General features: G+C 39.1%; 17 non-coding genes across 17 annotated transcripts; all 17 read right to left on the bottom strand.

Moving 5' to 3' along the window:
• Positions 1-31: 31 nt before the first annotated feature.
• Positions 32-103, bottom strand: TRNAP-AGG (transfer RNA proline (anticodon AGG)). Its single transcript has one exon. It is a non-coding gene; the product is annotated as a tRNA-Pro (tRNA).
• An 806-nt stretch (positions 104-909) lies between these two features.
• On the bottom strand, positions 910-981 carry TRNAP-AGG (transfer RNA proline (anticodon AGG)). The gene has a single exon. It is a non-coding gene; the product is annotated as a tRNA-Pro (tRNA).
• Positions 982-1,787: 806 nt separating this feature from the next.
• TRNAP-AGG (transfer RNA proline (anticodon AGG)) lies at positions 1,788-1,859 on the bottom strand. The gene has a single exon. It is a non-coding gene; the product is annotated as a tRNA-Pro (tRNA).
• Positions 1,860-2,681: 822 nt separating this feature from the next.
• On the bottom strand, positions 2,682-2,753 carry TRNAP-AGG (transfer RNA proline (anticodon AGG)). Its single transcript has one exon. It is a non-coding gene; the product is annotated as a tRNA-Pro (tRNA).
• An 822-nt stretch (positions 2,754-3,575) lies between these two features.
• On the bottom strand, positions 3,576-3,647 carry TRNAP-AGG (transfer RNA proline (anticodon AGG)). Its single transcript has one exon. It is a non-coding gene; the product is annotated as a tRNA-Pro (tRNA).
• A 2,610-nt stretch (positions 3,648-6,257) lies between these two features.
• TRNAP-AGG (transfer RNA proline (anticodon AGG)) lies at positions 6,258-6,329 on the bottom strand. The gene has a single exon. It is a non-coding gene; the product is annotated as a tRNA-Pro (tRNA).
• Positions 6,330-7,151: 822 nt separating this feature from the next.
• Positions 7,152-7,223, bottom strand: TRNAP-UGG (transfer RNA proline (anticodon UGG)). Its single transcript has one exon. It is a non-coding gene; the product is annotated as a tRNA-Pro (tRNA).
• Positions 7,224-8,042: 819 nt separating this feature from the next.
• On the bottom strand, positions 8,043-8,114 carry TRNAP-AGG (transfer RNA proline (anticodon AGG)). Its single transcript has one exon. It is a non-coding gene; the product is annotated as a tRNA-Pro (tRNA).
• An 822-nt stretch (positions 8,115-8,936) lies between these two features.
• TRNAP-UGG (transfer RNA proline (anticodon UGG)) lies at positions 8,937-9,008 on the bottom strand. The gene has a single exon. It is a non-coding gene; the product is annotated as a tRNA-Pro (tRNA).
• An 819-nt stretch (positions 9,009-9,827) lies between these two features.
• Positions 9,828-9,899, bottom strand: TRNAP-AGG (transfer RNA proline (anticodon AGG)). The gene has a single exon. It is a non-coding gene; the product is annotated as a tRNA-Pro (tRNA).
• An 806-nt stretch (positions 9,900-10,705) lies between these two features.
• Positions 10,706-10,777, bottom strand: TRNAP-AGG (transfer RNA proline (anticodon AGG)). Its single transcript has one exon. It is a non-coding gene; the product is annotated as a tRNA-Pro (tRNA).
• Positions 10,778-11,599: 822 nt separating this feature from the next.
• TRNAP-AGG (transfer RNA proline (anticodon AGG)) lies at positions 11,600-11,671 on the bottom strand. Its single transcript has one exon. It is a non-coding gene; the product is annotated as a tRNA-Pro (tRNA).
• A 1,713-nt stretch (positions 11,672-13,384) lies between these two features.
• Positions 13,385-13,456, bottom strand: TRNAP-AGG (transfer RNA proline (anticodon AGG)). The gene has a single exon. It is a non-coding gene; the product is annotated as a tRNA-Pro (tRNA).
• An 806-nt stretch (positions 13,457-14,262) lies between these two features.
• On the bottom strand, positions 14,263-14,334 carry TRNAP-AGG (transfer RNA proline (anticodon AGG)). The gene has a single exon. It is a non-coding gene; the product is annotated as a tRNA-Pro (tRNA).
• An 806-nt stretch (positions 14,335-15,140) lies between these two features.
• On the bottom strand, positions 15,141-15,212 carry TRNAP-AGG (transfer RNA proline (anticodon AGG)). The gene has a single exon. It is a non-coding gene; the product is annotated as a tRNA-Pro (tRNA).
• Positions 15,213-16,018: 806 nt separating this feature from the next.
• Positions 16,019-16,090, bottom strand: TRNAP-AGG (transfer RNA proline (anticodon AGG)). The gene has a single exon. It is a non-coding gene; the product is annotated as a tRNA-Pro (tRNA).
• Positions 16,091-16,909: 819 nt separating this feature from the next.
• On the bottom strand, positions 16,910-16,981 carry TRNAP-AGG (transfer RNA proline (anticodon AGG)). The gene has a single exon. It is a non-coding gene; the product is annotated as a tRNA-Pro (tRNA).
• Positions 16,982-17,030: the final 49 nt, after the last annotated feature.

Below are 17,030 nucleotides of genomic sequence, written 5' to 3'. Positions count from 1 at the left end.
TTGTCGACCAATCCCCAAGAAAATGGTGCTTGGGCTCGTCCGGGATTTGAACCCGGGTCCTCTCGCACCCTAAGCGAGAATCATACCCCTAGACCAACGAGCCACTCATTTTCAAACAGTGAATAATGTATGAAAATGAGGTTCAATCAACACTTCGATTATCTCATGAGATGAACCTTTGCTGAGAGATAATGAGCATTTTTGGCACAAATAAGTTTTGACAATGTTCTTAATACAAGACGTTGGTTAAAAATGCATGGCTATTGACTTGTACGAACAGCAATATGACTTTTCTATAACAAAAACAATGATTTGGGAACCAATATTTAAGGACATTTCTAACTTTACTCACCACACACTCTAACACTCTATTGAGATGAATACAACTCAGGTCGCAGGAGTCCTCGTGTATTGTCCTTATAATTGTCTATCACATCCCAGAAAAGTAAAACTACCGGGCTTGGAATCGGGAACTTCTTGCATCCAAAGCGAAAACCATACCCCTAGACCAACAAGCGACCTTTCTGTCGACATAGCGCGTAAATACGAGTACTTGTATACAAGGATTCATGTAAAAAGCATGACTTGTGCATGGTAAACTGACGGAAAATAGGACAATGAGTCAAGAATTTGCCCAGATTAATTCAGGCTAAAAACCATTTCAATGATGCGATTTCGTGAATTGCTTATTTTACACCAATTTTGATTTTAATCATGATTTCCTCATTGGTGCCAAGTTATTATCATGATTTAAAGGCAATTGCTAATTCATGGATGAACGAAGGAGTCCCTTCGCTCTGTCATTTATAGCATTGATTGACCATACCTCAGCATGCTGTGCAACAAACGTTTTGAAGATAAAAGCCAGGGCCAGTTCAAAAATGACCAATCACCAAGAAAATGGTGCTTGGGCTCGTCCAGGATTTGAACCCGGGTCCTCTCGCACCCTAAGCGAGAATCATACCCCTAGACCAACGAGCCACTCATTTTCGAACAGTGAATAATGTATGAAAATGAGGTTCAATCAACACTTCGATTATCTCATGAGATGAAACTTTGCTGAGAGATAATGAGCATTTTTGGCACAAATAAGTTTTGACAATGTTCTTAATACAAGACGTTGGTTAAAAATGCATGGCTATTGACTTGTACGAACAGCAATATGACTTTTCTATAACAAAAACAATGATTTGGGAACCAATATTTAAGGACATTTCTAACTTTACTCACCACACACTCTAACACTCTATTGAGATGAATACAACTCAGGTCGCAGGAGTCCTCGTGTACTGTCCTTATAATTGTCTATCACATCCCAGAAAAGTAAAACTACCGGGCTTGGAATCGGGAACTTCTTGCATCCAAAGCGAAAACCATACCCCTAGACCAACAAGCGACCTTTCTGTCGACATAGCGCGTAAATACGAGTACTTGTATACAAGGATTCATGTAAAAAGCATGACTTTTGCATGGTAAACTGACGGAGAATAGGACAATGAGTCAAGAATTTGCCCAGATTTAGTCAGGCTAAAAACCATTTCAATGATGCGATTTCGTGAATTGCTTATTTTACACCAATTTTGATTTTAATCATGATTTCCTCATTGGTGCCAAGTTATTATCATGATTTAAAGGCAATTGCTAATTCATGGATGAACGAAGGAGTCCATTCGTTCTGTCATTTATAGCATTGATTGACCATACCTCAGCATGCTGTGCAACAAACGTTGTGAAGATAAAAGCCAGGGCCCGTTCAAAAATGACCAATCACCAAGAAAATGGTGCTTGGGCTCGTCCGGGATTTGAACCCGGGACCGCTCGCACCCTAAGCGAGAATCATACCCCTAGACCAACGAGCCACTCATCTTCAAACAGTGAATAATGTATGAAGATGAGGTTCAATCAATACTTCGATTATCTCATGAGATGGAACTTTGCTTAGAGATAATGAGCATTTTTGGCACAAATAAGTTTTGACAATGTTCTTAATACAAGATGTTGGTTAAAAATGCATGGCTATTGACTTGTACGAACAGCAATATGACTTTTCTATAACAAAAACAATGATTTGGGAACCAATATTTAAGGACATTTCTAACTTTACTCACCACACACTCTAACACTCTATTGAGATGAATACAACTCAGGTCGCAGGAGTCCTCGTGTATTGTCCTTATAATTGTCTATCACATCCCAGAAAAGTAAAACTACCGGGCTTGGAATCGGGAACTTCTTGCATCCAAAGCGAAAACCATACCCCTAGACCAACAAGCGACCTTTCTGTCGACATAGCGCGTAAATACGAGTACTTGTATACAAGGATTCATGTAAAAAGCATGACTTTTGCATGGTAAACTGACGGAGAATAGGACAATGAGTCAAGAATTTGCCCAGATTTAGTCAGGCTAAAAACCATTTCAATGATGCGATTTCGTGAATTGCTTATTTTACACCAATTTTGATTTTAATCATGATTTCCTCATTGGTGTCAAGTTATTATCATGATATAAAGGCATTTGCTAATTCATGGATGAACGAAGGAGTCCCTTCGCTATGTCATTCATAGCATTGATTGACCATACCTCAGCATGCTGTGCAGCAAAAGTTGTGAAGATAAAAGCCTGGGCCAGTTCAAAATTGACTTGGGTTTTTGTCGACCAATCCCCAAGAAAATGGTGCTTGGGCTCGTCCGGGATTTGAACCCGGGACCTCTCGCACCCTAAGCGAGAATCATACCCCTAGACCAACGAGCCACTCATCTTCAAACAGTGAATAATGTATGAAAATGAGGTTCAATCAACACTTCGATTATCTCATGAGATGAAACTTTGCTGAGAGATAATGAGCATTTTTGGCACAAATAAGTTATGACAATGTTCTTAATACAAGATGTTGGTTAAAAATGCATGGCTATTGACTTGTACGAACAGCAATATGACTTTTCTATAACAAAAACAATGATTTGGGAACCAATATTTAAGGACATTTCTAACTTTACTCACCACACACTCTAACACTCTATTGAGATGAATACAACTCAGGTCGCAGGAGTCCTCGTGTATTGTCCTCATAATTGTCTATCACATCCCAGAAAAGTAAAACTACCGGGCTTGGAATCGGGAACTTCTTGCATCCAAAGCGAAAACCATACCCCTTGACCAACAAGCGACCTTTCTATCGACATAGCGCGTAAATACGAGTACTTGTATACAAGGATTCATGTAAAAAGCATGACTTTTGCATAGTAAACTGATGGAGAATAGGACAATGAGTCAAGAATTTGCCCAGATTTAGTCAGGCTAAAAACCATTTCAATGATGCGATTTCGTGAATTGCTTATTTTACACCAATTTTGATTTTAATCATGATTTCCTCATTGGTGTCAAGTTATTATCATGATATAAAGGCATTTGCTTATTCATGGATGAACGAAGGAGTCCCTTCGCTATGTCATTCATAGCATTGATTGACCATACCTCAGCATGCTGTGCAGCAAAAGTTGTGAAGATAAAAGCCTGGGCCAGTTCAAAATTGACTTGGGTTTTTGTCGACCAATCCCCAAGAAAATGGTGCTTGGGCTCGTCCGGGATTTGAACCCGGGACCTCTCGCAACCTAAGCGAGAATCATACCGCTAGACCAACGAGCCACTCATCTTCAAACAGTGAATAATGTATGAAAATGAGGTTCAATCAACACTTCGATTATCTCATGAGATGAAACTTTGCTGAGAGATAATGAGCATTTTTGGCACAAATAAGTTTTGACAATGTTCTTAATACAAGATGTTGGTTAAAATGCATGGCTATTGACTTGTACGAACAGCAATATGACTTTTCTATAACAAAAACAATGATTTGGGAACCAATATTTAAGGACATTTCTAACTTTACTCACCACACACTCTAACACTCTATTGAGATGAATACAACTCAGGTCGCAGGAGTCCTCGTGTATTGTCCTTATAATTGTCTATCACATCCCAGAAAAGTAAAACTTTCGGGCTTGGAATCGGGAACTTCTTGCATCCAAAGCGAAAACCATACCCCTAGACCAACAAGTGACCTTTCTGTCGACATAGCGCGTAAATACGAGTACTTGTATACAAGGATTCATGTAAAAAGCATGACTTTTGCATGGTAAACTGACGGAGAATAGGACAATGAGTCAAGAATTTGCCCAGATTTAGTCAGGCTAAAAACCATTTCAATGATGCGATTTCGTGAATTGCTTATTTTACACCAATTTTGATTTTAATCATGATTTCCTCATTGGTGTCAAGTTATTATCATGATATAAAGGCATTTGCTAATTCATGGATGAACGAAGGAGTCCCTTCGCTATGTCATTCATAGCATTGATTGACCATACCTCAGCATGCTGTGCAGCAAAAGTTGTGAAGATAAAAGCCTGGGCCAGTTCAAAATTGACTTGGGTTTTTGTCGACCAATCCCCAAGAAAATGGTGCTTGGGCTCGTCCGGGATTTGAACCGGACGAGCCCTCGCACCCTAAGCGAGAATCATACCCCTAGACCAACGAGCCACTCATCTTCAAACAGTGAATAATGTATGAAAATGAGGTTCAATCAACACTTCGATTATCTCATGAGATGAAACTTTGCTGAGAGATAATGAGCATTTTTGGCACAAATAAGTTTTGACAATGTTCTTAATACAAGATGTTGGATAAAAATGCATGGCTATTGACTTGTACGAACAGCAATATGACTTTTCTATAACAAAAACAATGATTTGGGAACCAATATTTAAGGACATTTCTAACTTTACTCACCACACACTCTAACACTCTATTGAGATGAATACAACTCAGGTCGCAGGAGTCCTCGTGTATTGTCCTCATAATTGTCTATCACATCCCAGAAAAGTAAAACTACCGGGCTTGGAATCGGGAACTTCTTGCATCCAAAGCGAAAACCATACCCCAAGACCAACAAGCGACCTTTCTGTCGACATAGCGCGTAAATACGAGTACTTGTATACAAGGATTCATGTAAAAAGCATGACTTTTGCATGGTAAACTGACGGAGAATAGGACAATGAGTCAAGAATTTGCCCAGATTTAGTCAGGCTAAAAACCATTTCAATGATGCGATTTCGTGAATTGCTTATTTTACACCAATTTTGATTTTAATCATGATTTCCTCATTGGTGTCAAGTTATTATCATGATATAAAGGCATTTGCTAATTCATGGATGAACGAAGGAGTCCCTTCGCTATGTCATTCATAGCATTGATTGACCATACCTCAGCATGCTGTGCAGCAAAAGTTGTGAAGATAAAAGCCTGGGCCAGTTCAAAATTGACTTGGGTTTTTGTCGACCAATCCCCAAGAAAATGGTGCTTGGGCTCGTCCGGGATTTGAACCGGACGAGCCCTCGCACCCTAAGCGAGAATCATACCCCTAGACCAACGAGCCACTCATCTTCAAACAGTGAATAATGTATGAAAATGAGGTTCAATCAACACTTCGATTATCTCATGAGATGAAACTTTGCTGAGAGATAATGAGCATTTTTGGCACAAATAAGTTTTGACAATGTTCTTAATACAAGATGTTGGTTAAAAATGCATGGCTATTGACTTGTACGAACAGCAATATGACTTTTCTATAACAAAAACAATGATTTGGGAACCACTATTTAAGGACATTTCTAACTTTACTCACCACACACTCTAACACTCTATTGAGATGAATACAACTCAGGTCGCAGGAGTCCTCGTGTATTGTCCTCATAATTGTCTATCACATCCCAGAAAAGTAAAACTACCGGGCTTGGAATCGGGAACTTCTTGCATCCAAAGCGAAAACCATACCCCTTGACCAACAAGCGACCTTTCTATCGACATAGCGCGTAAAAACGAGTACTTGTATACAAGTATTCATGTAAAAAGCATGACTTTTGCATAGTAAACTGACGGAGAATAGGACAATGAGTCAAGAATTTGCCCAGATTTAGTCAGGCTAAAAACCATTTCAATGATGCGATTTCGTGAATTCTTATTTTACACCAATTTTTATTTTAATCATGATTTCCTCATTGGTGTCAAGTTATTATCCTGATATAAAGGCAATTTCTATTTCATGGATGAACGAAGGAGTCCCTTCGCTATGTCATTTATAGCATTGATTGACCATACCTCAGCATGCTGTGCAGCAAAAGTTGTGAAGATAAAAGCCAGGGATAGTTCAAAATTGACTTGGGTTTTTGTCGACCAATCCCCAAGAAAATGGTGCTTGGGCTCGTCCGGGATTTGAACCCGGGACCTCTCGCACCCTAAGCGAGAATCATACCCCTAGACCAACGAGCCACTCATCTTCAAACAGTAAATAATGTATGAAAATGAGGTTCAATCAACACTTCGATTATCTCATGAGATGAAACTTTGCTGAGAGATAATGAGCATTTTTGGCACAAATAAGTTTTGACAATGTTCTTAATACAAGATGTTGGTTAAAAATGCATGGCTATTGACTTGTACGAACAGCAATATGACTTTTCTATAACAAAAACAATGATTTGGGAACCAATATTTAAGGACATTTCTAACTTTACTCACCACACACTCTAACACTCTATTGAGATGAATACAACTCAGGTCGCAGGAGTCCTCGTGTATTGTCCTTATAATTGTCTATCACATCCCAGAAAAGTAAAACTACCGGGCTTGGAATCGGGAACTTCTTGCATCCAAAGCGAAAACCATACCCCTAGACCAACAAGCGACCTTTCTGTCGACATAGCGCGTAAATACGAGTACTTGTATACAAGGATTCATGTAAAAAGCATGACTTTTGCATGGTAAACTGACGGAGAATAGGACAATGAGTCAAGAATTTGTCCAGATTTAGTCAGGCTAAAAACCATTTCAATGATGCGATTTCGTGAATTGCTTATTTTACACCAATTTTGATTTTAATCATGATTTCCTCATTGGTGCCAAGTTATTATCATGATTTAAAGGCAATTGCTAATTCATGGATGAACGAAGGAGTCCCTTCGCTCTGTCATTTATAGCATTGATTGACCATACCTCAGCATGCTGTGCAACAAACGTTGTGAAGATAAAAGCCAGGGCCAGTTCAAAATTGACTTGGGTTTTTGTCGACCAATCCCCAAGAAAAAGGTGCTTGGGCTCGTCCGGGATTTGAACCCGGGACCTCTCGCACCCAAAGCGAGAATCATACCCCTAGACCAACGAGCCACTCATGTCCAAGCAGTGAATAATGTATGAAAATGAGGTTCAATCAACACTTCGATTATCTCATGAGATGAAACTTTGCTGAGAGATAATGAGCATTTTTGGCACAAATAAGTTTTGACAATGTTCTTAATACAAGATGTTGGTCAAAAATGCATGGCTATTGACTTGTACGAACAGCAATATGACTTTTCTATAACAAAAACAATGATTTGGGAACCAATATTTAAGGACATTTCTAACTTTACTCACCACACACTCTAACACTCTATTGAGATGAATACAACTCAGGTCGGAGGACTCTTCGTGTATTGTTCTTATGATTGTCTACTCATCCCAGAAAAATAAACCTACCGGGCTTCGAATCGGGAACTTCTTGCATCCAAAGCGAGAACCATACCCGAGACCAACAAGCGACCTTTCTGTCGACATAGCACATAAATACGAGTACTTGTATACGAGGATTCATGTAAAAAGCATGACTTTTGCATAGTAAACTGACGGAGAATAGGACAATGAGTCAAGAATTTGCCCAGATTTAGTCAGGCTAAAAACCATTTCAATGATGCGATTTCGTGAATTGCTTATTTTACACCAATTTTTATTTTAATCATGATTTCCTCATTGGTGTCAAGTTATTATCCTGATATAAAGGCAATTTCTATTTCATGGATGAACGAAGGAGTCCCTTCGCTATGTCATTTATAGCATTGATTGACCATACCTCAGCATGCTGTGCAGCAAAAGTTGTGAAGATAAAAGCCAGGGATAGTTCAAAATTGACTTGGGTTTTGTCGACCAATCCCCAAGAAAATGGTGCTTGGGCTCGTCCGGGATTTGAACCCGGGACCTCTCGCACCCTAAGCGAGAATCATACCCCTAGACCAACGAGCCACTCATCTTCAAACAGTAAATAATGTATGAAAATGAGGTTCAATCAACACTTCGATTATCTCATGAGATGAAACTTTGCTGAGAGATAATGAGCATTTTTGGCACAAATAAGTTTTGACAATGTTCTTAATACAAGATGTTGGTTAAAAATGCATGGCTATTGACTTGTACGAACAGCAATATGACTTTTCTATAACAAAAACAATGATTTGGGAACCAATATTTAAGGACATTTCTAACTTTACTCACCACACACTCTAACACTCTATTGAGATGAATACAACTCAGGTCGCAGGAGTCCTCGTGTATTGTCCTTATAATTGTCTATCACATCCCAGAAAAGTAAAACTACCGGGCTTGGAATCGGGAACTTCTTGCATCCAAAGCGAAAACCATACCCCTAGACCAACAAGCGACCTTTCTGTCGACATAGCGCGTAAATACGAGTACTTGTATACAAGGATTCATGTAAAAAGCATGACTTTTGCATGGTAAACTGACGGAGAATAGGACAATGAGTCAAGAATTTGTCCAGATTTAGTCAGGCTAAAAACCATTTCAATGATGCGATTTCGTGAATTGCTTATTTTACACCAATTTTGATTTTAATCATGATTTCCTCATTGGTGCCAAGTTATTATCATGATTTAAAGGCAATTGCTAATTCATGGATGAACGAAGGAGTCCCTTCGCTCTGTCATTTATAGCATTGATTGACCATACCTCAGCATGCTGTGCAACAAACGTTGTGAAGATAAAAGCCAGGGCCAGTTCAAAATTGACTTGGGTTTTTGTCGACCAATCCCCAAGAAAAAGGTGCTTGGGCTCGTCCGGGATTTGAACCCGGGACCTCTCGCACCCAAAGCGAGAATCATACCCCTAGACCAACGAGCCACTCATGTTCAAGCAGTGAATAATGTATGAAAATGAGGTTCAATCAACACTTCGATTATCTCATGAGATGAAACTTTGCTGAGAGATAATGAGCATTTTTGGCACAAATAAGTTTTGACAATGTTCTTAATACAAGATGTTGGTCAAAAATGCATGGCTATTGACTTGTACGAACAGCAATATGACTTTTCTATAACAAAAACAATGATTTGGGAACCAATATTTAAGGACATTTCTAACTTTACTCACCACACACTCTAACACTCTATTGAGATGAATACAACTCAGGTCGGAGGACTCTTCGTGTATTGTTCTTATGATTGTCTACTCATCCCAGAAAAATAAACCTACCGGGCTTCGAATCGGGAACTTCTTGCATCCAAAGCGAGAACCATACCCGAGACCAACAAGCGACCTTTCTGTCGACATAGCACATAAATACGAGTACTTGTATACGAGGATTCATGTAAAAAGCATGACTTTTGCATAGTAAACTGACGGAGAATAGGACAATGAGTCAAGAATTTGCCCAGATTTAGTCAGGCTAAAAACCATTTCAATGATGCGATTTCGTGAATTGCTTATTTTACACCAATTTTTATTTTAATCATGATTTCCTCATTGGTGTCAAGTTATTATCCTGATATAAAGGCAATTTCTATTTCATGGATGAACGAAGGAGTCCCTTCGCTATGTCATTTATAGCATTGATTGACCATACCTCAGCATGCTGTGCAGCAAAAGTTGTGAAGATAAAAGCCAGGGATAGTTCAAAATTGACTTGGGTTTTGTCGACCAATCCCCAAGAAAATGGTGCTTGGGCTCGTCCGGGATTTGAACCCGGGACCTCTCGCACCCTAAGCGAGAATCATACCCCTAGACCAACGAGCCACTCATCTTCAAACAGTAAATAATGTATGAAAATGAGGTTCAATCAACACTTCGATTATCTCATGAGATGAAACTTTGCTGAGAGATAATGAGCATTTTTGGCACAAATAAGTTTTGACAATGTTCTTAATACAAGATGTTGGTTAAAAATGCATGGCTATTGACTTGTACGAACAGCAATATGACTTTTCTATAACAAAAACAATGATTTGGGAACCAATATTTAAGGACATTTCTAACTTTACTCACCACACACTCTAACACTCTATTGAGATGAATACAACTCAGGTCGCAGGAGTCCTCGTGTATTGTCCTTATAATTGTCTATCACATCCCAGAAAAGTAAAACTACCGGGCTTGGAATCGGGAACTTCTTGCATCCAAAGCGAAAACCATACCCCTAGACCAACAAGCGACCTTTCTGTCGACATAGCGCGTAAATACGAGTACTTGTATACAAGGATTCATGTAAAAAGCATGACTTTTGCATGGTAAACTGACGGAGAATAGGACAATGAGTCAAGAATTTGCCCAGATTTAGTCAGGCTAAAAACCATTTCAATGATACGATTTCGTGAATTGCTTATTTTACACCAATTTTGATTTTAATCATGATTTCCTCATTGGTGCCAAGTTATTATCATGATTTAAAGGCAATTGCTAATTCATGGATGAACGAAGGAGTCCCTTCGCTCTGTCATTTATAGCATTGATTGACCATACCTCAGCATGCTGTGCAACAAACGTTGTGAAGATAAAAGCCAGGGCCAGTTCAAAATTGACCAATCACCAAGAAAATGGTGCTTGGGCTCGTCCGGGATTTGAACCCTGGACCTCTCGCACCCTAAGCGAGAACCATACCCCTAGACCAACGAGCCACTCATCTTCAAACAGTGAATAATGTATGAAAATGAGGTTCAATCAACACTTCGATTATCTCATGAGATGAAACTTTGCTGAGAGATAATGAGCATTTTTGGCACAAATAAGTTTTGACAATGTTCTTAATACAAGATGTTGGTTAAAAATGCATGGCTATTGACTTGTAAGAACAGCAATATGACTTTTCTATAACAAAAACAATGATTTGGGAACCAATATTTAAGGACATTTCTAACTTTACTCACCACACACTCTAACACTCTATTGAGATGAATACAACTCAGGTCGCAGGAGTCCTCGTGTATTGTCCTTATAATTGTCTATCACATCCCAGAAAAGTAAAACTACCGGGCTTGGAATTGGGAACTTCTTGCATCCAAAGCGAAAACCATACCCCTAGACCAACAAGCGACCTTTCTGTCGACATAGCGCGTAAATACGAGTACTTGTATACAAGGATTCATGTAAAAAGCATGACTTTTGCATGGTAAACTGACGGAGAATAGGACAATGAGTCAAGAATTTGCCCAGATTTAGTCAGGATGAAAACCATTTCAATGATGCGATTTCGTGAATTGCTTATTTTACACCAATTTTGATTTTAATCATGATTTCCTCATTGGTGCCAAGTTATTATCATGATTTAAAGGCAATTGCTAATTCATGGATGAACGAAGGAGTCCCTTCGCTCTGTCATTTATAGCATTGATTGACCATACCTCAGCATGCTGTGCAACAAACGTTGTGAAGATAAAAGCCAGGGCCAGTTCAAAATTGACTTGGGTTTTTGTCGACCAATCCCCAAGAAAATGGTGCTTGGGCTCGTCCGGGATTTGAACCCGGGACCTCTCGCACCCTAAGCGAGAATCATACCCCTAGACCAACGAGCCACTCATCTTCAAACAGTGAATAATGTATGAAAATGAGGTTCAATCAACACTTCGATTATCTCATGAGATGAAACTTTGCTGAGAGATAATGAGCATTTTTGGCACAAATAAGTTTTGACAATGTTCTTAATACAAGATGTTGGTTAAAAATGCATGGCTATTGACTTGTACGAACAGCAATATGACTTTTCTATAACAAAAAAATGATTTGGGAACCAATATTTAAGGACATTTCTAACTTTACTCACCACACACTCTAACACTCTATTGAGATGAATACAACTCAGGTCGGAGGACTCTTCGTGTATTGTTCTTATGATTGTCTACTCATCCCAGAAAAATAAACCTACCGGGCTTGGAATCGGGAACTTCTTGCATCCAAAGCGAGAACCATACCCCGAGACCAACAAGCGACCTTTCTTTCGACATAGCACATAAATACGAGTACTTGTATACGAGGATTCATGTAAAAAGCATGACTTTTGCATAGTAAACTGACGGAGAATAGGACAATGAGTCAAGAATTTGCCCAGATTTAGTCAGGCTAAAAACCATTTCAATGATGCGATTTCGTGAATTGCTTATTTTACACCAATTTTTATTTTAATCATGATTTCCTCATTGGTGTCAAGTTATTATCCTGATATAAAGGCAATTTCTATTTCATGGATGAACGAAGGAGTCCCTTCGCTATGTCATTTATAGCATTGATTGACCATACCTCAGCATGCTGTGCAGCAAAAGTTGTGAAGATAAAAGCCAGGGATAGTTCAAAATTGACTTGGGTTTTTGTCGACCAATCCCCAAGAAAATGGTGCTTGGGCTCGTCCGAGATTTGAACCCGGGACCTCTCGCACCCTAAAAGAGAAACATACCCCTAGACCAACGAGCCACTCATCTTCAACCAGTGAATAATGTTTGAAAATGAGGTTCAATCAACACTTCGATTATCTCATGAGATGTAACTTTGCTGAGAGATAATGAGCATTTTTGGCACAAATAAGTTTTGACAATGTTCTTAATACAAGATGTTGGTTGAAAATGCATGGCTATAGACTTGTACGAACAGCAATATGACTTTTCTATAACAAAAACAATGATATGGGATCCAATATTTAAGGACATTTCTAACTTTACTCACCACACACTCTAATACTCCGTGGAGATGAATAAAACTCAGGTCGGAGGACTCTTCGTGTATTGTTCTTATGATTGTCTACTCATCCCAGATAAATAAACCTACCGGGCTTGGAATCGGGAACTTCTTGCATCCAAAGCGAAAACCATACCCCTAGACCAACAAGCGACCTTTCTGTCGACATAGCGCGTAAATTCGAGCACTTGTATACGAGGATTCATGTAAAAAGCATGACTTTTGCATAGTAAACTGACGGAGAATAGGACACTGAGTCAAGAATTTGTCCAGATTTAGTCAGGCTAAAAACCATTTCAATGATGCGATTTCGTGAATTGCTTATTTTACACCAATTTTGATTTTAATCATGATTTCCTCATTGGTGTCAAGTTATTATCATGATATAAAGGCATTTGCTAATTCATGGATGAACGAAGGTGTCCCTTCGCTATGTCATTTATAGCATTGATTGACCATACCTCAGCATGCCGTGCAGCAAAAGTTGTGAAGATAAAAACAAGGGCCAGTTCAAAATTGACTTGGGTTTTTGTCGACCAATCCCCAAGAAAATGGTGGTTGGGCTCGTCCGGGATTTGAACCCAGGACCTCACGCACCCTAAGCGAGAATCATACCCCTAGACCAACGAGCCACTCATCTTCAAACAGTGAATAATGTATGAAAATTAGGTTCAATCAACACTTCGATTATCTCATGAGATGAAACTTTGCTGAGAGATAATGAGCATTTTTGGCACAAATAAGTTTTGACAATGTTCTTAATACAAGATGTTGGTTAAAAATGCATGGCTATTGACTTGTACGAACAGCAATATGACTTTTCTATAACAAAAACAATGATTTGGGAACCAATATTTAAGGACATTTCTAACTTTACTCACCACACACTCTAACACTCTATTGAGATGAATACAACTCAGGTCGCAGGAGTCCTCGTGTATTGTCCTTATAATTGTCTATCACATCCCAGAAAAGTAAAACTACCGGGCTTGGAATCGGGAACTTCTTGCATCCAAAGCGAAAACCATACCCCTAGACCAACAAGCGACCTTTCTGTCGACATAGCACGTAAATACGAGTACTTGTATACAAGGATTCATGTAAAAAGCATGACTTTTGCATGGTAAACTGACGGAGAATAGGACAATGAGTCAAGAATTTGCCCAGATTTAGTCAGGCTAAAAACCATTTCAATGATGCGATTTCGTGAATTGCTTATTTTACACCAATTTTGATTTTAATCATGATTTCCTCATTGGTGCCAAGTTATTATCATGATTTAAAGGCAATTGCTAATTCATGGATGAACGAAGGAGTCCCTTCGCTCTGTCATTTATAGCATTGATTGACCATACCTCAGCATGCTGTGCAACAAACGTTGTGAAGATAAAAGCCAGGGCCAGTTCAAAAATGACCAATCACCAAGAAAATGGTGCTTGGGCTCGTCCGGGATTGGAACCCGGGACCTCTCGCACCCTAAGCGAGAATCATACCCCTAGACCAACGAGCCACTCATCTTCAAACAGTGAATAATGTATGAAGATGAGGTTCAATCAACACTTCGATTATCTCATGAGATGAAACTTTGCTGAGAGATAATGAGCATTTTTGGCACAAATAAGTTTTGACAATGTTCTTAATACAAGATGTTGGTTAAAAATGCATGGCTATTGACTTGTACGAACAGCAATATGACCTTTCTATAACAAAAACAATGATTTGGGAACCAATATTTAAGGACATTTCTAACTTTACTCACCACACACTCTAATACTCTATTGAGATGAATACAACTCAGGTCGCAGGAGTCCTCGTGTATTGTCCTCATAATTGTCTATCACATCCCAGAAAAGTGAAACTACCGGGCTTGGAATCGGGAACTTCTTGCATCCAAAGCGAAAACCATACCCCTTGACCAACAAGCGACCTTTCTATCGACATAGCGCGTAAAAACGAGTACTTGTATACAAGGATTCATGTAAAAAGCATGACTTTTGAATAGTAAACTGATGGAGAATAGGACAATGAGTCAAGAATTTGCTCAGATTTAGTCAGGCTAAAAACCATTTCAATGATGCGATTTCGTGAATTGCTTATTTTACACCAATTTTGATTTTAATCATGATTTCCTCATTGGTGCCAAGTTATTATCATGATTTAAAGGCAATTGCTAATTCATGGATGAACGAAGGAGTCCCTTCGCTCTGTCATTTATAGCATTGATTGACCATACCTCAGCATGCTGTGCAACAAACGTTGTGAAGATAAAAGCCAGGGCCAGTTCAAAAATGACCAATCACCAAGAAAATGGTGCTTGGGCATGTCCGGGATTTGAACCCGGGACCTCTCGCACCCTAAGCGAGAATCATACCCCTAGACCAACGAGCCACTCATCTTCAAACAGTGAATAATGTATGAAGATGAGGTTCAATCAACACTTCGATTATCTCATGAGATGAAACGTTGCTGAGAGATAATGAGCATTTTTGGCACAAATAAGTTTTGACAATGTTCTTAATACAAGATGTTGGTTAAAAATGCATGGCTATTGACTTGTACGAACACCAATATGACCTTTCTATAACAAAAACAATGATTTGGGAACCAATATTTAAGGACATTTCTAACTTTACTCACCACACACTCTAACACTCTATTGAGATGAATACAACTCAGGTCGCAGGAGTCCTCGTGTATTGTCCTTATAATTGTCTATCACATCCCAGAAAAGTAAAACTACCGGGCTTGGAATCGGGAACTTCTTGCATCCAAAGCGAAAACCATACCCCTAGACCAACAAGCGACCTTTCTGTCGACATAGCGCGTAAATACGAGTACTTGTATACAAGGATTCATGTAAAGAGCATGACTTTTGCATAGTAAACTGACGGAGAATAGGACAATGAGTCAAGTATTTGCCCAGATTTAGTCAGGCTAAAAACCATTTCAATGATGCGATTTCGTGAATTGCTTATTTTACACCAATTTTGATTTTAATCATGATTTCCTCATTGGTGCCAAGTTATTATCATGATTTAAAGGCAATTGCTAATTCATGGATGAACGAAGGAGTCCCTTCGCTCTGTCATTTATAGCATTGATTGACCATACCTCAGCATGCTGTGCAACAAACGTTGTGAAGATAAAAGCCAGGGCCAGTTCAAAAATGACCAATCACCAAGAAAATGGTGCTTGGGCTCGTCCGGGATTTGAACCCGGGACCTCTCGCACCCTAAGCGAGAATCATACCCCTAGACCAACGAGCCACTCATCTTCAAACAGTGAATAATGTATGAAGATGAGGTTCAATCAACACTTCGATTATCTCATGAGATGAAACGTTGCTGAGAGATAATGAGCATTTTTGGCACAAATAAGTTTTGACAATGTTCTTAATACAAGATGTTGGTTAAAAATGCATGGCTATTGACTTGTACGAACAGCAATATGACCTTTCTATAACAAAAACAATGATTTGGGAACCAATATTTAAGGACATTTCTAACTTTACTCACCACACACTCTAATACTCTATTGAGATGAATACAACTCAGGTCGCAGGAGTCCTCGTGTATTGTCCTCATAATTGTCTATCACATCCCAGAAAAGTAAAACTACCGGGCTTGGAATCGGGAACTTCTTGCATCCAAAGCGAAAACCATACCCCTTGACCAACAAGCGACCTTTCTATCGACATAGCGCGTAAATACGAGTACTTGTATACAAGGATTCATGTGAAAAGCATGACTTTTGCATAGTAAACTGATGGAGAATAGGACAATGAGTCAAGAATTTGCCCAGATTTAGTCAGGCTAAAAACCATTTCAATGATGCGATTTCGTGAATTGCTTATTTTACACCAATTTTGATTTTAATCATGATTTCCTCATTGGTGTCAAGTTATTATCATGATATAAAGGCATTTGCTAATTCATGGATGAACGGAGTCCCTTCGCTAAGTCATTTATAGCATTGATTGACCATACCTCAGCATGCTGTGCAGCAAAAGTTGTGAAGATTAAAGCCAGGGCCAGTTCAAAATTGACTTGGGTTTTTGTCGACCAATCCCCAAGAAAATGGTGCTTGGGCTCGTCCGAGATTTGAACCCGGGACCTCTCGCACCCTAAGCGAGAATCATACCCCTAGACCAACGAGCCACTCATCTTCAAACAGTGAATAATGTATGAAAATGAGGTTCAATCAACA

This window comes from Lampetra planeri, chromosome 24 (assembly GCF_965212315.1).
Source record: "Lampetra planeri chromosome 24, kcLamPlan1.2.h2, whole genome shotgun sequence".
Lineage (NCBI taxonomy): Eukaryota > Metazoa > Chordata > Hyperoartia > Petromyzontiformes > Petromyzontidae > Lampetra > Lampetra planeri.
The sequence above is the reverse complement of the archived record's forward strand: the minus strand, read 5'-3'. Positions and strand labels throughout refer to the sequence as shown.